At 42.3% G+C, this 8,283-nt stretch overlaps 1 protein-coding gene across 3 annotated transcripts in view; it reads right to left on the reverse strand.

Moving 5' to 3' along the window:
* CYLD (CYLD lysine 63 deubiquitinase) overlaps nt 1–4,646 on the reverse strand; it is a 39,738-nt gene extending 35,092 nt beyond the window's left edge. For all 3 annotated transcript variants that reach the window (XM_066637022.1, XM_066637020.1, XM_066637021.1), the window contains exon 1: nt 4,467–4,646. The gene's annotated coding sequence lies outside the window, so the exon portion shown is untranslated. The remainder of the gene's footprint in view (nt 1–4,466) is intronic.
* Nucleotides 4,647–8,283: the final 3,637 nt, after the last annotated feature.

Genomic DNA, 8,283 nt, shown 5'->3' on the forward strand with positions numbered 1-8,283 from the left:
TATAAAACTCTCTCCCTGATCTCAAATGTGTTTGAAAGACACATGCATTTCCTATGAGACACACCAAGAAACAGTACATTTTTTGCATGTAGAAAGTCCAAACTGATATTGCCATGTAAGGCTGGGGAAGATTCTGGAGATCCACTCCAGTCCACATAAACGATCATGAACTTGAAGGCCAAAGAGCCTCAGCCAAAACAATGGCAGCTCCATATGCTTAAATTAGGTCTGCTCTAAGTTTTAGGAAATGAGTGAAATCTTTCTTATTCCAGAATATAAAAAAGTAAGGGGAAAGAAGCAGGGTGAGAAATGTTTACTTTCTTATTCAAAAATGCTTATCTTGTCCTTAGAATACTATCAAGGTGTGTAATAATAATGGTTGAAAATTAAAGGAGAACAAACTTCAATAATCAAAGTTTTGCTTTACTTTCTTCCAATGCAGTTTTGAACAGTTTTTATAGTTCTTTGATTCCGACTCTGTCTGAATCTGATGCAGCATTTCAACATTTTAACATGGTCTTTTGTAATTGCAAAAGCTGGCCATAGGATGACCTGGAAACACAAAAAGGGTCATGCTGATCAGAGGAAACACCCATGATTCCATTTCCAGCAGATGCCAGATGATCTAAGACACCCACAAAATGGGGAGGAAGGCAGAAGCTCTTCTTTGTTTGCTTATCCCCAAGATATCCAAAACTGTGAGGTACAACAACTCTGCACATACTGGCTCAATGTGACTATAATGTGGTGGACAGTCACAGTGAGTTCTTTCTCATGAATTTATCTAATCCTCCATTTAAAGCAGGGGGTGGAGAGCCACTCAGGTCACAGCTTGCAGCTACCAGCTCTTGTTGTGCCAGACTCCATAAGTGAACTAGAAAAGGAGTCTTTAAGTCACCTTAAATACATACAAATTGTTCCTGTGGGCTGACACCCACTTTATCAGATGTATAATATGTTATACTCAGTGAACATAAGAACATAAAAGGATTTTTACATTGTGAGCCCTTTTGGAACAGGGAACCATTTAATTATATGACTTTGCTTGTAAATTACTTTGTTAACTTTTTTTGTTGAAAAGCAGTATATAACTACTGTTTAAAAATAGTAATAATAAATAGAGCCCTGATAAGATCACAGGCCCATCTACTCCAGCTTCCTGTATCTCAGTGGCCCACCAGTTACCTCAGAAAGCACCCAGTGGGCAGGAACTCATAGGTATAAAGAAACAAGGAGTGTCTGATTTCTACGTACATAAAGCCTCAAAATATACAAAATAAACACAATGACTGTTTTGCAATATGTCACTCATAACTTCCTCCTGGCTTTGTAATGGCCAATTACTGCTGAAAATCTATTCAGTCTTGTAACTTTGCACAGAAATGTCAGACAGCACTTCTTGCTTAGCAAGACCCTTTGGCCCATTTGTTGGCAACATTTTATTTATATCACACCTTTTGCCCTCATTAAAAAACTCAAGGGAACGTGCTGGATGCTCCCTGGCAAGAACCCACCCAGGCACTGACCAGACATTGTCTTACATACCTTCATCAAGAGGGCTGTGTCATATGTCCACAAAAGAATGATTGTAACTCAATGACAGACCACCTGCTTTCCATGCTGAAGGTCCTGGGTTCAAGCCACAGCAGCATCTCTGCACAGAGCTGGGAATGACTCCTGTCTGAGCCCCTTCCAGTCAACATTGCCAATACTGAGCTAGTAAGACCTATAGCCTGGCTCAATAAAAGGTTGTACCACCAGTAGTACTTATACCAGTACCACTGGTTGAGAAACAGTGCTTTAAAACAGGGTTCTCCAAACTGCAGCCTGGGGGCCATATCCGACCAGCGACAACACTATTTATTTTGAGAAATTTATATCCCACCCAAAGCAAATGCCCAAGATGGCTTACAAAGGTCCACAGTAGAGTACAAATGAGTTTATTACAATAATTGTTCTATGGGCAGCTCGGTAAACCCTTCCCTTCCTGATGGAATCCTTCACGGCGAGATCGTCATATCTGGGTATGTCTTCTGAGCTTCCAGCAGGAGCAATTTCAGGTCAGTCAAGCTGTAAACAGCAACTCCTCCTGGCTCTGTTGTCTCATGACAGCTTTTATTAGCTTTCAGTCTCCCACCCAAAATTCAACCAGGATCGTTCCTGCTTAGCATTCTTTAGGCAGTCTTCCAGCCCAAAAAAAGCATACAACATATGCGATGTGGTTACATGTGGCCCTCACACTGAAAGGTTTGGAGTCTGGGGTCCCACAATGTCGAGTACCACTGGTTAAGACCCCTGCTTTAAAACAACAAAAAGAAGGGAAAAAAATTTGAAGTATTTTTATTTAAAATAAAAATTAAATAAAACAAATCTTTAATTAAAATCAAACTAAGTTCTGATTGAAATATAATTGAATAGAATAATTTTAGTTAAAATTAAAATAATTATTATTTTAAATAATTTTATTTATTTATTGTTTGCAATTATATTCATTTATATTATTTTAAATAATTTTATTTATTTTTATTTATATTCATTTATACCATTTTATTATATTAAATGATAAATAAATAAAACTATATTTATATTTCTTTATATCATTTTATTATTTTAAATGATAAATAAAATCATTCTATATATATTTATATATCATATATACTTATATATACACGCTTCCATCATTATATATATTTGCATATTTGCAATATATGTGTGTGTGTGTGTGTGTGTGTGTGTGTGTGTGTGTGTGTGTGTGTGTACTTTCTTTACTCAGCGTGTGGTTGGTCTGTGGAACTCCTTGCCACAGGATGTGGTGATGGCGTCTAGCCTGGACGCCTTTAAAAGGGGATTGGACAAGTTTCTGGAGGAAAAATCCATTATGGGGTACAAGCCATGATGTGTATGCGCAACCTCCTGATTTTAGAAATGGGTTATGTCAGAATGCCAGATGCAAGGGAGGGCACCAGGATGAGGTCTCTTGTTATCTGGTGTGCTCCCTGGGGCATTTGGTGGGCCGCTGTGAGATACAGGAAGCTGGACTAGATGGGCCTATGGCCTGATCCAGTGGGGCTGTTCTTATGTTCTTATATATTTGCATCATTTTATTTTAAATGATAAACAAATACAGGGCCCAATCCTATCCAACTTTCCAGCACCGATGCAGCCTCAAGGAAGCCCTGAGGTAAAGGAATAAATGTTCCCATACTTTGAGGAGGCCTCCAAGGGTGCCTCCCCACCACAGGATGCAGTACATACCCCAATGGCACAGTAGCACCAGCATCAGAAAATTGGATAGGATTGGGCCCAAAATCATTTATATTTACATTTATTTATACTACTTTAAATTTTAAAATTTCAAATTCAGATAATTCTTATCTTAAGTTTAATAATAATGTTATTAAAATATTTAAAAATCTCAAAATATCAATATCAATAGTTATAATAAAATATTAAAATAATAAATTAATTTAATTGATAATTTCAATTAAATAAGTACATGTAATTTGATAAAAAGACAGGGTGAGCCAGGGTAGTGTAGTAGTTTGAGAGGTGGACTTTGACCTGGAAGATCCAGGTTTGAATCCCCCCTCAGCCATGAAGCTTCCTAGGTGACTTTGGGCCAGACACTTTCTCTCAGTTTCACCTACCTCACAGGGTTGTTGTGAGGACAAAAGGAGGGGATTATTGATGTACACTGCCCTGAGCTCTTTGGAGGAATGGTGGTAAAAAATGTGAAAAATAAATAAAAAAAGAAAGATACAAACTAATTTTTTTCCCCCCATTCTAGTTCTGTCATAATATCCTATGGCAGTGTTTCTCGAACTGTAGGCCGGGGCCCATTAGGTGAGTCATGGGCTAATTTCAGGTGGGTCCCCATTCATTTCAATATTTTATTTTTAATATAATAGACTTGATGCTGCCACAGTATGTGACTGCATTGGGGAAAATGCAACAGATGTGTACTTTTAACAGGCTACTATGTCTATGATAGCCAATGGGGCTTACCACTGGGTAAGTGTGGGCAGGACTGCAGCCTGGGGTTATTAAAAATGGTCCTGCTCAATGATGTCACTTCCGGCCACAACATCACTTCCAGTGGGTCCTGACAACTTCTCCTTCCAAAAAGTGGGTCCTGGTGCTCCATGTGCCAGAACCGCTGTCCTGTGCCAAGGTAGCATCAGGTCTGCTATATTAACAATAAAATGCATTGAAATGAATGGGGACCCACCTGAAGTGGGCTCACGACACACTTAAGTGGGTCCCGACCCACAGACTGGGAAACACTGCCCTCTAAGAAGGGGGAAAGCGAAGGGGCCCGCGCTGTGCGCATTGAGGGGGGGAGAGGCCTTCCCCCGCCAGAGGGCGCTCCATGACCGCCACCCTCCCCAGAGCTGGCTGCAACACCCTTCAGACCCTTCGAGCGCGCATGCGCGCGCCCCTAGTCTTCCCCACGGTCCTCAACTCACCACTCCGCGGCCGGCCGGCACCTCAAAGACGACCGTCATTTTCCTCCGCCTGACAGCGACAGAGGCAGCCTCGCCGCCGCACACCGCGCGCGCGCGCTCTCTCCCGCTCCCCCGTCGCCGCCCCCTCAGCGGCTCCGTGGGGCGCCCGTCCGCCGCCGCCGCCTCCTCATCCTCATCCCCCGTCCCCTCAGCAGCAGCAGCCCTCAAAACGCGCAACCGAACTGGCTGTAACGGGCGGAGGGCTCGTTCCCCCTCGCAGCCAATCGCGCGCCGCGAAGTCCGCGCGTGCTTCTTCCTCATTGGCTGCTTGGAGAAAGGCGTCCCGCCCCTTCACCATCTCCACACACGCACACACACATACCAACAAGTTTGGTTGAAGGCTCAGCACAGAGCCTTGTTCGAGGCGTTCTATTGGCTGCCTGGGTTCATTCTTGGCACTCCGATTGGCTGAGGAGGAGGAGGAGGCGGGCGCTAGGAAGAGATAGCGAGGATCGGATTGGCTAAGACGCGCCTACTCTCGCCTACTTTATCTGTCCGTTAGTTGGCATTGGAGAAAAGGGCGGAGACCAAAGTAGGAGGAGGCTTGAATTGGCTGAACGTCTCACAGCCCGACGTTTCCTATTGGCTGCGGGGGGGGGGGGGGGACGGACGACAATCGGCTACAGCAGAGCTTTGCTGGGCTCTTGCAAGCTTCCGGTGCTGCAGCTTTGGGACTTAGAGCACCATCCTATGCATGTCTACTCAGAAGTCCCATCAGAGTCAATGGGGCTTACTCCCAGGAAAGTGTGAGAGGATGGCAGACTTAGTGGTTAAAATGACACTAGTTTTTGCAATTTAGAAAATCACAAAGGGAAATACACTGCTCAAAACAATAAAGGGAACACTTAAACAACACATCCGAGATCTGAATGAACGAAATATTCCTATTAAATACTTTGTTCCTGACATAGTTGAATGTGCTGACAACAAAATCACACAACAATCATCAATGGAAATCACATTTATCAACCCATGGAGGACTGGGTTTGGTGTCATACTCAAAATTGAAGTGGAAAAACACACTACAGGCTGATCCAACTTCGATGTAATGTCCATAAAGCAAGTCAAAATGAGGCTCAGTAGTGTGTGTGGCCTCCATGTATGACCTCCCTACATGTCCCTCCCACGTATGACCCATACGTGTAGGTCCCTCCCACATATGACCTCCCTACAACGCCTGGGCATGCTCCTGATGAGGTGGCGGATAGTCTCCTGAGGGATCGCCTCCCAGACCTGGACTAAAGCATCCGCCAACTCCTGGACAGTCTATGGTGCAACGTGGCGCTGGTGGATGGAGCGAGACATGATGTCCCAGATGTGCTCAATTGGATTCAGGTCTGGGGAATGGGCGGGCCAGTCCATAGCATCAATGCCTTCATCTTGCAGGAACTGCTGACACACTCCAGCCGCATGAGGTCTAGCATTGTCCTGCATTAGGAGGAACCCAGAACCAACCGTGCCAGCATATGGTCTCACAAGGGGTCTGAGGATCTCATCTCAGTACCTAATGGCAGTCAGACTACCTCTGGCGAGCACATGGATGGCTGTGCGGCCCCCCAAAGAAATGCCACCCCACACCATTACTGACCTACTGCCAAACCGGTCATGCTGGAGGATGTTGCAGGCAGCAGAACGTTCTCCCTGCCATCTCCAGACTCTGTCACGTCTGTCACATGTGCTCAGTGTGAACCTGCTTTCATCAGTGAAGAGCACAGGGCGCCAGTGGCGAGGTTGCCAATCTTGGTGTTCTCTGGCAAAATGCCAAACGTCCTGCACGGTGTCGGGCTGTCAGCACAACCCCCACCTGTGGGCGTCGGGCCCTCATACCACTCTCATGGAGTCTGTTTCTGACCGTTTGAGCAGACACATGCACATTTGTGGCCTGCTGGAGGTCATTTTGCAGGGCTCTGGCAGTGCTCCTCCTGTTCCTCCTGGCACGAAGGCGGAGGTAGCGGTCCTGATGCTGGGTTATTGCCCTCCTACGGCCTCCTTCACGTCTCCTGGTGTACTGGCCTGTCTCCTGGTAGCACCTCCATGCTCTGGACACTACACTGACAGACACAGCAAACCTTCTTGCCACAGCTCGCATTGATGTGCCATCCTGGATGAGCTGCACTACCTGAGCCACTTGTGTGGGTTGCAGACTCCGCCTCATGCTGCCACTAGAGTGACAGCTCTGCCAGCATTCAAAGGTCACCCAAACATTAGCCAGAAAGCATAGGGACTGCTAAGTGGTCTGTGGTCACCACCTGCAGAACCACTCCTTTATTGGGGGTGTCTTGTTACTTGCCTATGATTTCCACCTGTTGTCTACTCCATTTGTGCAACAGCATGTGAACTTGATTGTCAATTGGTATGGCTTCCTAGGTGGACAGTTTGATTTCACAGAAGTGTGATTGACTTGGAGTGACACTGTGTTTAAGTGTTCCCTTTATTGTTTTTTTTATATATATAATGCTTTATTTATTTATTACAGATACAGGTAAGGAAAATTGGATAAACTTAGGGCTAGGACTACATAGGTTACACACGAGGGTGGTGGCCATTGATTACAACAAACATTAATCCAAACGAAATTAATAATCAATACAAAAATTATCATATTCTTTAACCCAACTGGTTAATACTTTAACATTCCATATTTTTCCTCTAACCTTATCTATCCCATCATTAAAAAAACACTTCAAACTTTTACTTATACACTCTTCTTACCACTAAACTAGTCTCTAAAATAAAATCTTTCTTATCTGATTCTTAATTTCTAATATGACATCTAAAAAAGAAGTCTCCGATTACCATGGTATTACCTCCTTCAATATCTCTTATAACATGTTATACATCATTTTCCATAACTATCCAATCAAAAAAGGCTTCAAATTTTTACTTATAGACTCTTCTTACCACTAAACTAACCTCTAAAATACAATCTCTTATCTGATTCTTAATTTCTAATATCACATCTAAAAACAAATATCTCCAATTACAATAATATTATACTTCGCTTATCCACCACATATTTATTAACCCAAAATGCAGGTTTAATATTTTCTCCAAAATAAATTGATATCTATAATTTATTTTATTTACCTTCTTTTTTATAAAATAATCCTTTTATTTGTCTTAATACCACTATATTTTACACAATACTTATATTCCAAAATTGCAATTCCATCTAATTTATTTCATATATTTACCACTTTAATTTTCACAATACTTATATTCCAAATTCCCTTTTCATCCACTTTAGTTTAATCTAATTAATAAAATATTTATCTTAATATCACTTAATTTCCACAATATTTATATTTCAAATTTTCATTTACATCTATTTTAATTTAATATGTTTAAAAAAAAATTCTATTTATTATTCAACCATTTCGCCCTTCTTCTTATTGTTTACTTTGTACTCTATCTTATTGGTGTTCCCTCTTAGTCCTCCTACTGGTTCTTCCACTTCTTCTTAAGTCCCCCCCCTCTGTTTTTCTTTCTTCTTTTTCATTCTGTTATTCTTGAATTCAATCCATAAATTCTTCCTCTTCTTGAGACAGCTTGCTCTCTGAACATTTTGTCTTTTTTCTTCCTTAAGATTCCCAGTCATTATAACAATTGCTTCTTCCATCTCGTGTCCCATTTCAAAATACTCCACTTCTTTAACTTCACCTGACATCTGATCCATTCTTTTTTCTTCTCTATTGTCTATAATCTGTTCCCGCAAGTTTACAAAGGAGGAGCTTATTTGCCCAATTTGTTCAGAGAGTTCTCTGACTTGTTGCTCCAT

The sequence above is a fragment of the Tiliqua scincoides genome, chromosome 9 (genome assembly GCF_035046505.1).
Source record: "Tiliqua scincoides isolate rTilSci1 chromosome 9, rTilSci1.hap2, whole genome shotgun sequence".
NCBI lineage: Eukaryota > Metazoa > Chordata > Lepidosauria > Squamata > Scincidae > Tiliqua > Tiliqua scincoides.